This window comes from Bufo gargarizans, chromosome 3 (genome assembly GCF_014858855.1).
Source record: "Bufo gargarizans isolate SCDJY-AF-19 chromosome 3, ASM1485885v1, whole genome shotgun sequence".
NCBI classification, from domain to species: domain Eukaryota; kingdom Metazoa; phylum Chordata; class Amphibia; order Anura; family Bufonidae; genus Bufo; species Bufo gargarizans.
The window spans coordinates 194,478,769-194,493,118 of NC_058082.1; positions in this window are offsets into that span (position 1 = coordinate 194,478,769).

Genomic DNA, 14,350 nt, shown 5'->3' on the forward strand with positions numbered 1-14,350 from the left:
TTTTATTTAGTGCGGTTCCAGTCAAGAACGTTTTCGGCTAAGAAGCCTTCTTCAGTGTAACAGGATTTTGGCCGCAATAAGTCCAACAAAAGCTGCAAAGGCAGAGTTAGTTCCTCTGCGGTCAGCAGGGATAGCTGGCATACGGTCCGGGAGGCTAAGGCCTGTGTTCCGGATTGCCATGCCAAAAATGTGAATTTCCGCTTTTTGAAGCAGCTCTGACTTTCTGAGCACCTGTCATGTTTCCTGAGGTTCTACAATGCCCAGACAGTAGAAAACCCCCACAAATGACCCCATTTCGGAAAGTAGACACCCTAAGGTATTCGCTGATGGGCATAGTGAGTTCATAGAACTTTTTATTTTTTGTCACAAGTTAGCGGAAAATGATGAATTTTTTTTTTCTTACAAAGTCTCATATTCCACTAACTTGGGACAAAAAATAAAAACTTCCATGAACTCACTATGCCCATCATGAAATACCTTGGGGTGTCTTCTTTCCAAAATGGGGTCACTTGTGGGGTAGTTATACTGCTCTGGCATTTTAGGGGCCCTAATGCGTGAGAAGTAGTTTGAAATCAAAATGTGTAAAAAATTCCCTGTGAAATCCTAAAGGTGCTCTTTGGAATGTGGGCCCCTTTGCCCACCTAGGCTGCAAAAAAGTGTCACACATGTGGTATTGCCGTACTCAGAAGAATTAGGGCAATGTGTTTTGGGGTGTCTTTTTACATATACCCATGCTGGGTGAGAGAAATATCTCAGCAAAAGACAACTTTTCCCATTTTTTTATACAAAGTTGGCATTTGACCAAGATATTTATCTCCCCCAGCATGGGTATATGTAAAAATACACCCCAAAACACATTGCCCAACTTCTCCTGAGTACGGCGATACCACATGTGTGACACTTTTTTGCAGCCTAGATGCGCAAAGGGGCCCAAATTCCTTTTAGGAGGGCATTTTTAGACATTTGGATCCCAGACTTCTTCTCACGCTTTAGGGCCCCTAAAATGCCAGGGCAGTATAAATACCCCACATGTGACCCCAAGTTTTTTTGTCACAGAGTCTCCCTTTCCGCTAATTTGGGACAAAAATTTTAATCTTTCATGGACTCAATATGCCCCTCAGCGAATACCTTGGGGTGTCTTCTTTCCGAAATGGGGTCACATGTGGGGTATTTATACTGCCCTGGAATTTTAGGGGCCCTAAAACGTGAGAAGAAGCCTGGAATATAAATGTCTAAAAAATGTTACGCATTTGGATTCCGTGAGGGGTATGGTGAGTTCATGTGAGATTTTATTTTTTGACACAAGTTAGTGGAATATGAGACTTTGTAAGAAAAAAAAAAAAATCAATTTCTGCTAACTTGTGCCAAAAAAAGTCTAAATGGAGCCTTACAGGGGGGTGATCAATGACAGGGGGTGATCAGGGAGTCTATATGGGGTGATCAGGGGTTAATAAGGGGTTAATAAGTGACAGGGGGTGTAGTGTAGTGTAGTGGTGGTTGGTGCTACTTTACAGAGCTACCTGTGTCCTCTGGTGGTCGACCCAAGCAAAAGGGACCACCAGAGGACCAGGTAGCAGGTATATTAGACGCTGTTATCAAAACAGCGTCTAATATGCCTGTTAGGGGTTAAAAAATTCGCATCTACAGCCTGCCAGCGAACGATCGCCGCTGGCAGGCTGTAGATCCACTTGCTCACCTTCCGATCCTGTGAACGCGCGCCTGTGTGCGCGCGTTCACAGGAAGTCTCGTCTCTCGCAAGATGAAGCATAGATGCGTCACTCTGCCTGAGACAGCCACCTCCGGACCACGATCCTGCGTTAGGCGTTCCGGAGGCGGTTAAACTAGGGTTGTCCAAAAAAGTAGTAAACACATTGCTACTTAGTAGACAATAAAACACCAACAGGGCTTATTTTAGAAACTGGAAATAATTTGATTCTTGATGCGGGGATAGATTTGATCAATTTTAACATAACATTTCCCTCATTTTAGATTTTCGTCAGGATGGCTTAGATTTGGGGATCTCTCCCAATACTTTGAGTCCAGGTCTCGCCCCTGTGTGATTTACGGTATATAACAACAATCTGGCAGAAATACCTTGGGTAGCTAAGACTTAGACCTAAAATTAAAAACATGGTAGCACCCTGGAATCTGAACCCGGGAATCTCAACACGGTACTTGCGGTGTTAACTTCCAGAACCTAGTTTCGATATCCATAAAGTGGCTTACCATCAAGACTATTTTCTTAGTAGCAATATCCTCAGCAAGACGGATCTGAGAATTACAGGCATTATACATTCAGGAGCCATTCCCTAGAATGTTTGAAGAGTTTTCTACCTGAGATTGTATTTACCTTTCATACCGTATGTCTCCAGGATATTACAGTACCATATTTTTGTGCCAATCCCAAAAATGACAATCTTTCACTGTTTAGATGTTAGGCGAGCTGTCATGAGGTACATGGAAATAACTAGAGAATGGAGAATTGATAAAAAAAATTGGGGCCCAAATAAGGGCAGAAAAGCTGAACAGTTCCATCTTCTGTTGGATCAGAATGGCCATCTCTGAAGCCTATAGAGTTAAAGGTAAAGAAGCCCCATCTTCTCTTAGCGCCAATTTAACAAGAGGCGTAAGCGTCTTGGGCGGAAAGATCCTCAGCTTCATACTTTCACCCAACATTACAAGTTGGACGTTTTTTCTAATGAGGACATGGTCTTTGGACAGAAAGTGCTTTGTGCTATTGTCCCTCTCTCTAAGATAATTCTTTGTTAATTCTCAGGATGTGGTGTCATGGAGACGACTGAGAAAATTAGTATTACACTCACCGGTAATCTGGTTTCCTGGAAGTCTCCATGTTACCACATACTTTCCACCCCTTTTTTTTTTTCCCTTTTATTTATATAATTTTATTGATTATTCCTTTATCCTGCTTATTACTTTGAAAATACACTGGTCATGGAGTGGAGGGGTGGGGATTTAAACCTATCTGTGTTTTTCCTGTCCTATCAGAGGAAGTCAATCTCAGGATGTGGTGTCATGGCGACCTCCAGGAAACTAGATTACCAGTGATTATAATAGTCATTTAGACCTCCTGCCGTACTCCTAAGCATATAACGAGCAGAGATTTATATGCTTAAAGTACAAGTTATATTGAATTGTTTCCAACAAAACTATATATCAGCTCCTCCGGCCTTATAACATGCTGTCTGAAGACATATACAACATAGTTCCCTTTAACATTGACAGTTTTTAGATAGCAGACTATGGATTCAGGCCAGGATGGAAATGATGGCCCTCTTGGTACACTATCTTACTAAAGTCTCTCTCTTTGTAGAATCTATGACAGGCAACTGTACTTTTGCAATTTATACCTGTAATGTGCACTGTGGTGTGCAAGTTAAATGATAAAACTTTCCAAGTCTCTCCTTAAGTGTGTAGGGTGTCTTAACTGTAAACCCTCCATGGCTGTAAAATCTGTATTGCCCTCAACAGCAGTTACTTTACTAACTGACTCTTGCCTCTCAGCCATGCAGATTTCTAAACCTTCTCCTTTCTTTCCTCTCTCTTCTGCTATAGATCTTGCAGCAATCAAACAGAGATCTGTTAGTGTCTGGAACTTGAGGTCCAAGAAGAGGGAGCACATGGACTTTGCTTCCTTCCTCTCCCTAATCTCTCCTAATAACGAATAGAACACTCTATAGCTAGTGTTGGAGCCAGCCGCCACCTAGCAACGTCCTGTCCTGCAAAGGGCTGTTTCAGAGGGCTGTATCACTACCATACAGAACTATGCTGGGAGTAATACACAGCATTACATAACATTACAGCTAGAGATGAGCAAATGTTTCAAAAATTTGATTCGCCTGTTCGAAAAATGTGGCTCGATCTGAATATATTTGTGGTAAATTTTGTTAAAAACTGCTATTTCCTGGCTGCAGAGAGCCTTTTATAGTGGTGTAGAACACTGTGCCTTGAAGTAGCATGCATAGGGAGTCTGCTTTGGTAGTGAAATAATACTGTGAGTCCGTATGACATGCACATGACAGGCGTCACTCTTAGAATCACTGCACACCACTTATATGGGCAGTCACGGGGCCAAAACTGACCAAATAACTCAAGTATGAACTCAGAGTGGAGAGGGTGTCAGCAGTAAGTTTGTGTTGACGTCGCTAATTATTTTGCCCCCTCTGATCCGTCAGAACAATAACCCACAAAAAACGGATCCTGTCTTTGGAGCAACCGCCTTCACTAGGTCAGCATTTGGTCAGTAATCCATCAGTATTGCTAATGCCCAAAAAAAACAGATGTGGATCCAAAACAGAGATGACAAGTGAACGGAATATTTGCATGTCTTCTGTGTTTTGTACCAACTCTTGCTTTTGGCTACCAAATCATAAGCCAATTCTGATGGGACCATACAGGCCTTACAGCTGCTACACAGACCGGATCAGTTGTGCGTCTAATTTTTCCTTCCTTCTGACAGATCAGAAGGGTCAAATAAATGATGATGTCAGCCAAGCCAAAAAGGCAAAATAGTGGCCCAGTCATGAAGTGGAGAGGGTGGGAACAGCATGAGAAGTCCACAGAGTGGCTTAATGACATAGTGGTGTGGTGGAAGCAGCATGCGACCACAGAGTGGCCCATTGATAGTGTGTGTTGGTGCAGGCAGCATCAGGAGGCCACAGAGTGGAAAAATGACCGTGAAGGTGGCGGCAGCAGCATCAGAACACCACAGAGTGGCAAGGTGACATATTGTAGAGGTAGCAGCAGCATCAGGAGACCACAGAGTGACCCGGTGACAGAGTGGGGAGGTGGGTGGCAATAACAGTACCCGCTGATGATGGTGGGTGTAAGAAGGAGCACTTGGCATCAGATGTGTGGCATCAGGCTGATGGCAGCATCAGAATAGTAGCTGAGGCAGGTAGCCAGAAGAAACCGGTCTCTTTTGTTAAAGTGTTGGTGTGGAACCATGGATGATCTAGTCTGATGCATCAGGCATTGGTGGGTGGAAATCCTGGCTGATTCACGCCTGATTCATCTTGGCAAAGGTCAGTCTCTCCAGATTTAGGGTGGACAGGCAAGTTCTCCTTGGGGTAAATAAGGCCCCCGCTGCACTAAACACCCAATCTGAGGCCACACTACTAGCTGGGCAGAAAAGCTTTTCCAGGGCAAACTCGGACAGTTGTGGCCAGAAATCCAGTTTGGCTGTCCAGTAGTCTAGCGGATCTTCAATGACGGCTGGCAGGGTGCACTCCAAGTATGCCACCACCTGCTGGTTCAGGTTCTGCTCAATGTCTAGCTGCTGGTGAGTAGTTTCTTCACTAGGTGGGTGAAGAAAGCTGCTCATCAGCAACTCTAGACTCAGGCTGCTGCTGATGGCAGTGGAAGGTGAGCGCAGAGGCCCCCCCCCGGTCATACCTGCAAGAGGATGGACGGTGGCGCAGATAGGCAGCGGCCAACTGACTACATAGGATGTCTCTATAGTAGTTCAGTTTGTCCTCCCTCTCAACGGGTGTAAAAAAGGCCCCCATTTTGGACCAGTAGTAAGGGTCCAACAAGGTGGAGAGCCAGAAGTCATATCTCTGCTGAATTGTGAAAATTCGGCTGTCACTACGCAAGCAAGTGAGCATGCAGTGGGCCATTTGCGCAAGTGACTCGGAGGGACTCCCTGCCTCCATCTCCATGGCATACTGCCATGGTGTGTCTGGATCCTCTGCCTCGTCTTCCTCATCGCCCTAGCTCCTCCTACTGCTCCTCCTCTCCTGTCCCCTGTGTAGAAAAACCACCCATTTCGCTACACATTGCTTGTGCTCCAATGTCCTCCTCCTCCTCCAGTTCAGCCCCCACAGGGCTTATGTGGCCATGAGATGTAGGCACCATGTCTCCAGTCCCCTGACCAGCCAGATTTCAGATTCACCAGCATCTGTTCCAGGACATGAAGCAGTGGATTGCTGTTGTTCATCCCGTAGTCCTGGCGAATGACAAATAACGTGGCCTCCTCAAAGGGCCTGAGCAAACTGCAGGTGTCACGTATGAGCTGCCACTGGCTGACATCAAAGTTTCTCAGGGGAGTACTCTTGTCCGCTTGGATCATCAAGAAATCGTTTATGGCCTTTCTCTGTTCATATAGTCAGCCCAACATATGGAGGGTGGAATTCCAAGGGGTGGAAACGTTGCATATCAGCCTATGTTGGGGGATGCCGTTCTGCCTCTGCAGCTCAAGGAGGGTGTGCTTTGCGGTGTACAAGTGGCTGAAGTGCATGCAAAGTTTCCTGGCCATTTTTAGGGTCTCTTGCAGGTGGGTGGAAGACTTCAGGAACTGCTTAACAACCAGATTAAACACGTATGCCATGCAGGGTGCATAGCTCAGCCCTCCTTGACGCAGCGCCGACACCATGTTTATCCCGTTATTGGTCACCATGGTTCAGATTTTAAGTTGTCACGGAGAAAGCCAGGATTCAATTTCTTGATGAAGAACACAGAGCAGTTCCTCCCCTGTGTGACTCCGTTCACCCAGGCAAAGGAGGTGTAAAACAGCATGACACCGCTGTGCCCTGCACATGTGGTATGCTGGAGGGGCACTGTGAATTGTCCCTGCAGTGGAGGCTGAGGATACGGTGGAGGATGAGGAGGCAGAGGCGGACATTAGCAACTTGGACAGGAGCACGTTCAGTTTCTGCGCTGTTGGATGAGTGCACGCATACTGTTGTCTCTTGGCAATCGCTTCGGTGATCGATTGCTGACGGCAGGGGCGTCCGTCGCTAGGTTAAAACATTCGGGGCCTTGTCCCATGCCCTGAATATCCTGCCTGCCTGCTAGATACAACTGTATTGCCGTACACAGAACAGCAATACAATTGAATCTTACACTGGGAAGAGGTGAAGGACCTGTGGTGACATCACAGGTCATGTGATGAGCAAAACAGGCTGTGATAGGATGACCTGGATGATGTCACCATCATGTGACCAGTGCAGGATTGGACCAGAGTGAAGAGGAGAAGGAGCCTAATGGTGATATCTGTACATGAGGAGAGGTAAGTTACATGGGATTGTGCGTTGGAGGCAGCTGGGGAGGAGGTGATGTTATTTACATGGGACTGTATAGTGAAGGGAGGATTATAACTGCAGGGGGCACTGCAGATCCAGGGAACATTATAGGCGGTCTTATTACTACTGGCAGCTCTATAGGAGGGTCTTATAGATCCGCCTTATTTCTACTAAGCGCACTATGGTGGCATTATTACTACTGAGGGGTCTGTAGGGGGATTTATTACCACTGGGGGAACAATAGGGGGCCTTATTTCTACTGCGGACTCTGTGAGGGTATTATTAATATGGGAGGGCTCTTCTAATAATAGGGGCATTGTTGAGGAGCATTATCACGGTTGGGGCAGTGTTACTAATGAGGGCATTCTAGAAGGAAATTACTATTGGTGGGACTATGAGGAGCACTATTACTATGAGGAGCAGTAATGTTTCTTCAGGATAGTATTTGGGGGTATTGTGGGGGGCAGGGGCGTAACTAAAGGCTCATTGGCCCTGTTGCAGGAGTTCAGCTTGGGCTCCACTACAGCAAAGTGCGGGGGGGGGCAACATATTTATTGGGGCTTGTGCCCCGGATCTTTTGAGACCCTAGCAACGCCCCTGGCTGACGGAATGACTGACAAGGAGTAGGAGGGCAAGGAGCTGGAGCATCAGGACCAGCATATGATGGGAAGGACAGACAGCTCCCTTCGCCTGAGGTGGTGGAGCCTTGACTGCCGGAAATCAGCTGCGTGCCACTGGGTGATGCAGTGGTTGCTGCGGCAGGCTGGACCACCACATCGTAGCCACAGTTCTTCCAGGCCACTTTATGGTGACGCTCCAGATGTTGACACAGGGCCGTGGTGCCAACATTGGCACCCTGGCCACGCTTCACCTTCTCCCCACAGATTCTACATACAGGGAGTGCAGAATTATTAGGCAAATGAGTATTTTGACCACATCATCCTCTTTATGCATGTTGTCTTACTCCAAGCTGTATAGGCTCGAAAGCCTACCACCAAGCATATTAGGTGATGTGCATCTCTGTAATGAGAAGGGGTGTGGTCTAATGACATCAACACCCTATATCAGGTGTGCATAATTATTAGGCAACTTCCTTTCCTTTGGCAAAATGGGTCAAAAGAAGGACTTGACAGGCTCAGAAAAGTCAAAAATAGTGAGATATCTTGCAGAGGGATGCAGCACTCTTAAAATTGCAAAGCTTCTGAAGCGTGATCATCGAACAATCAAGCGTTTCATTCAAAATAGTCAACAGGGTCGCAAGAAGCGTGTGGAAAAACCAAGGCGCAAAATAACTGCCCATGAACTGAGAAAAGTCAAGCGTGCAGCTGCCAAGATGCCACTTGCCACCAGTTTGGCCATATTTCAGAGCTGCAACATCACTGGAGTGCCCAAAAGCACAAGGTGTGCAATACTCAGAGACATGGCCAAGGTAAGAAAGGCTGAAAGACGACCACCACTGAACAAGACACACAAGCTGAAACGTCAAGACTGGGCCAAGAAATATCTCAAGACTGATTTTTCTAAGGTTTTATGGACTGATGAAATGAGAGTGAGTCTTGATGGGCCAGATGGATGGGCCCGTGGATGGATTGGTAAAGGGCAGAGAGCTCCAGTCCGACTCAGACGCCAGCAAGGTGGAGGTGGAGTACTGGTTTGGGCTGGTATCATCAAAGATGAGCTTGTGGGGCCTTTTCGAGTTGAGGATGGAGTCAAGCTCAACTCCCAGTCCTACTGCCAGTTTCTGGAAGACACCTTCTTCAAGCAGTGATACAGGAAGAAGTCTGCATCCTTCAAGAAAAACATGATTTTCATGCAGGACAATGCTCCATCATACGCGTCCAAGTACTCCACAGCGTGGCTGGCAAGAAAGGGTATAAAAGAAGAAAATCTAATGACATGGCCTCCTTGTTCACCTGATCTGAACCCCATTGAGAACCTGTGGTCCATCATCAAATGTGAGATTTACAAGGAGGCAAAACAGTCCACTTCTCTGAACAGTGTCTGGGAGGCTGTGGTTGCTGCTGCACGCAATGTTGATGGTGAACAGATCAAAACACTGACAGAATCCATGGATGGCAGGCTTTTGAGTGTCCTTGCAAAGGAAGGTGGCTATATTGGTCACTGATTTGTTTTTGTTTTGTTTTTGAATGTCAGAAATGTATATTTGTGAATGTTGAGATGTTATATTGGTTTCACTGGTAAAAATAAATAATTGAAATGGGTATATATTTGTTTTGTTAAGTTGCCTAATAATTATGCACAGTAATAGTCACCTGCACACACAGATATCCCCCTAAAATAGCTAAAACTAAAAACAAACTAAAAATTACTTCCAAAAATATTCAGCTTTGATATTAATGAGTTTTTTGGGTTCATTGAGAACATGGTTGTTGTTCAATAATAAAATGAATCCTCAAAAATACAACTTGCCTAATAATTCTGCACTCCCTGTATGGCAATGTTCACCTCCTCTGGTAGCTTAACAAAAAACTGCCACACCGGCGAGTAGATGATTCTACCCCCAACATTACACACTGACTGACTGCTACCGTCGCTGCCTCCTTGAACCCGTGCACCATCATCGAGTACTGTCTGCACGTCACTGATGTCCTCCTCAACAGTCTCTGGGTCAGGAGCCTGACTACTCGCAACACCAGCTCTCACGCCATTCTCCTCATCACTACTTGCCCACCTACCAGAGGAAGTGGCGGATGTCTCCTCCAGATCTTGGCTGGAGGAGACTAGATGACACTGGGTACTCAGGCCTTTCGCTGCAACCCCTGCTGCCACACCCCCTTACTCAGCTGCGACCCCTGTCTGCGCCAGAAACATTTCTGTCTGCGCCAGAAACATTTAGGCCTCTGCCACTCCCCTGTGCAGCGCCTGCCACTTCTCTGTCTGACATACTGTTAGATCAAATAAATAAATCAAAAGGAAATTAAAACACCCCAAAAAACTGTGTAATTTTCTCACTTCAGCACACTGGCTAATAGGCCCTTTTTTTCCCCCACTAATACCCGCACAAAAGGCTTTAGAACATATAACTGCACCGCTGAACGGCAAATGCAGTTAGGTCCATATATATTTGGACACGGACACAAATTTAGTTTTTATTACCTGTTTACTAAAACATATTCAAGTTATAGTTTTATAATGGACATAAAGTCCAGACTTTTAGCTTTCATTTTAGGGTGTCCACATAAAAATTGGATGAAGGGTTTATCAGTTTCAGCTCCTTTATATGTGGCACCCTGTTTTTAAAGGGACCAAAAGTAATTAGACAATTGATTCAAAGGCTGTTTCATTGGTAGATGTGGTCAATTCCTTCATTATTTCATTCTCAATTAAGCACATAAAAGGCCTGGAGTTGAGACGTAAACATGCGGTCAAAGGAGTTCTCCATGCAGGGGAAACAAGCCACTCTTCTGCGAAAACTGAAAAAGCCCATCCGTGAAATTGCTAATCTATTACGAGTGACAAAATCTACAGTTTGGTACATCCTGCGAAAGAAAGAAAGTACTGGTAACCTCAACAATGCAAAAAGACCTGGACGCCCACGGAAGACAACAGTGAACAAGTGAACAACACTTTCCAGGATATAGGCGTATCAATATTTAAATCTACCATAAAAAGAAGAATGCATAAAAGTAAATACACAGGTTTCACTGCACAGTGCAAGCCACTCATAAGCCTCAAGAATAAGAAGCACACTTCTGGAAGAATATTCTTTGGACAGATGAAACCAAGATCAACCTCTACAGAATGATGGAAAGAAAAAAGTATGGTGAAGACATGGTATAGCTCATGATACAAAGCATACCACATCATCTGTAAAACGCGTCGGAGGCGGTGTGATGGCTTGGGCATGCATGGCTGCCTGTGGCACTGGGTCCCTAGTGTTGGATGTGACACAGGACAGAAGCAGCCAGATGAATTCTGCGGTTTTCAGAGACATACTGTGTTCTCAAATGCAGCCAAACCGATTGGTCGGCGTTTCATAATACAGATGGACAATGACCCAAAACATAAAGCCAAAGCAACCCAGGAGTTTATTAAAGCAAAGAAGTGGAATATTATTAAATGGCTAAGTCAGTCACCTGATCTGAACCCAATAGAGCATGCATGTCACTTGTTAGAGACTAAACTTCAGACAGAAAGGCCCACAAACAAACAGCTACTGAAAACCTCTGCAGTAAAGGCCTGGCAGAGCAGTAAAAAGGAGGAAACCCAGCGTCTGGTGATTCCACGAGTTCAAGACTTCAGGCAGTCATTGCCAACAAAGGGTTTTCAACCAAGTATTAGAAATTACCATTTTATTTACAATTATTTAATTTGTCCAATCACTTTTGACCCCCTGAAATGAAGGGATTGAGTTTAAAAAATGCTTTAGTTCCTCACATTTTTGTGCAATAATTTTGTTCAACGCACTGAATTAAAGCTGAAAGTCTGAACTTCAACTGCATCTGAATTGTTTTGTTCAAAATCCATTGTGTTAATGTGCAGAACAAAAATTAGAAAAATGTTGTCTCTGTTAAAATATATATAGACCTAACTGTATATTTTTATTTTGTCACTAATACACGCCACAAAAGGCTTTAGAACATAAAACTACACTGCTGAACGGCAAATATATTTTACTTTTGCCACTAATACACAACAAAAAGGGCTGTCATTTTAGCACTTCACCACACAACGGCTAATAAGCCCTTTTTTCCCCACTAATACAAGCCATAAAATGCTTTAGAACATATAACTGCACCGCACAAGGGCAAATAAGACGTAGAAATATTTCCTTGTAATAAACCCTGATAATGGCTGTATAAAACAGCACTTGCACCCCAATAACAAGAACGGTTTGATGGAATTACAGAGCTGTATAATGGCAATTTGGATCCGCAGACAGTGCAGCAAGGTGTAATAGGATTGTTCCTATTACCCAGGCTGTAACCTCCCCTACTGAACCCTGTTCACCATAACTGCTGTGGAATGATTCCTCCCTATCATTTCCATACACCTTGAATAATCTTGCCCTGCAGTTGTTGTTTTGTTTTTTGTTGTTTTTTAGCACAATGAAGTTTTTTCTAACACTGTCCCTAGCGCCTGCTGACGTCTTTCCCTGAACTAAGTACACTGGTAAATGGCAGAATCAAAGATGGCTGCCGCTATTTATAGGGCTGTGACATCACAGGGCTGGCTGGCTGCTGATTGGCTGCATGAATGGCATTATGGGTGATCCTGCCTTCCCAGAGTTTCTTTCTCCATGTCCTCACACATGCAGCAGCCATTTTAGGAAAAAATTTGATTCGTTTCCACGAAGTATGAGGAAATTCAGCTTTGATGCGAATCGAATTTTTCCTGAAATTAGGATCAAATTCTGTTTCGTCAGCTTCGATTCGCTCATCTCTAATTACGTTGTAACAAAATAAAAACAACATTTGAAGATACCCCTAAGGGTCCATTCACACGTCCGTTGTTTCTTTCCTGATCTGTTCCGTTTTTTGCGGAATAGATCTGGACCAGTTGTGTACCCATTCATTTTCAATGGGTCCTGAAAAAAATCGGACAGCACAATGTCCGATTTTTTTTCAGGACCCATTGAAAATGAATGGGTACAGAACTGGTCCAGATCTGTTCCGCAAAAAACTGAACAGATCAGGAAAGAAACAACGGACGAGTGAATGGACCCTTACTCTGAGGTACTGCACAATCCCTCCGCTGGGATGCATATAAAAGCTAGGGCTTACCCCTCCTTCTATCTTTTCACTCTTGAAGTTCCTGGAGACATCGTTGTCACACCCGCCCTTTCCTTTGGTCTTGCTTCAGGAGGTTTATATATGTTTTTTTTTCCTTTGCTTTTATATTATTCTCCTTCTGGTTGCTGTTATTTATTGGTTGGTCTCTTCCTCCTATCCAAGAATCACAAAGATGCCACCACATGATCACGCTGGGAGAACTTGGTGACATAATCACTTTTGGCGCAGGTCCTCCGGCAGGTCTTTTCCACTCAAGAGAGGAGCGGACAATGATCCGAAAGACATCATAAAAAAATGGTTTTGGAGTGACCTAAACAAAGTCCAGACTTAAATCCGATTGAGATGCTGTGGCATGACCTTAAACAGGCCGTTCATACTCAAAAACCCTCTAATGTGGCTAAATTAAAACAATTCTGCAAAGAAGAGTGGGCCAAAATCCCCCCCACAGAGATGTGAAAGACTCATTGACAGTTATCGCAAACGCTTGATTGCAGTTGTAGCCACCAAGGGTGGCACAACCAGTTATTATGTTTAGGAAGCAATTACCTTTTCACATAGGGCCAGGTTGGTTTGGATACCTGTTTTCCCCTTAATAAATAAATTGATTATTTAAAAACTGCATTTACTCTGAAACATTTAAGGATGGGTTCACATCACGTTTTATGCCTTTTTTTTAACAATAGAACACTATGGTGAACGGATGCCACTGTATAGCATCAGTCTGAGCATCCATTAATGTATACGTTTTTTGTATATGTTAAAAGGATGGGAAAAATGTGATGTGAACTCACCTGTAAGGGGGCAAATACTTTTTCACAGCACTGTACATGTCTGTGATATTACATTGCATTAATTTTACTCAGAACTAGCTATCCAATACAGGGGATGGGGAAATAAACCCCAATAATTATTGTCAATCTGTTAGGATCTGGACTTGAACCTGGGACCTCTGCTGTGTCTGGCGGTGCCTCTACTTGCTGAGCCACCTGAAGTGCTGGACAGTTCCTTAGACTATTCCTTGAATGATCTTGTCTTGAATCTTGTTTGCCTTGAACCTTGAACCCCTTGCTCCTCCCATGAACTTCCTGATTTAAGCCATGTCTCTGCACTTCCTGGTTGCCAGATTATTGTGCCTTTACCAGCCAATATCTTGCTCTTGTCTATACTGCTGCCGACCGTATCTCTGCTACCATCCGTTACTGACTTTTGGCTTGTTCCTCGACTACGCTCCTGCTTAATCCCAACCTGCACTATTTGTTACCGACTTTGGCTTGTTATTCAACCACGCTTCTGCTTGATCCCTGTCTGCTATATCCGCTACTGGACCTCGGCTTGCTCACCTCCTGCTGGGGCTATCCTGAGGACCGCGACCTGGTACTATCACGCAGCAAAGTCCATCTCCACCATCAGGAGCTCTGGCGAATACCGGTTAGTACTTAGACCCCGCACCTCAGGTGAACCCGTGTCATCAGCCAGGGTGACCAGTGTGAATATCTGCTCCGCTGCTATAGCTACTGGCCTCCGAGCCTGACTCCAGACCGTGACACAATCTTGTCT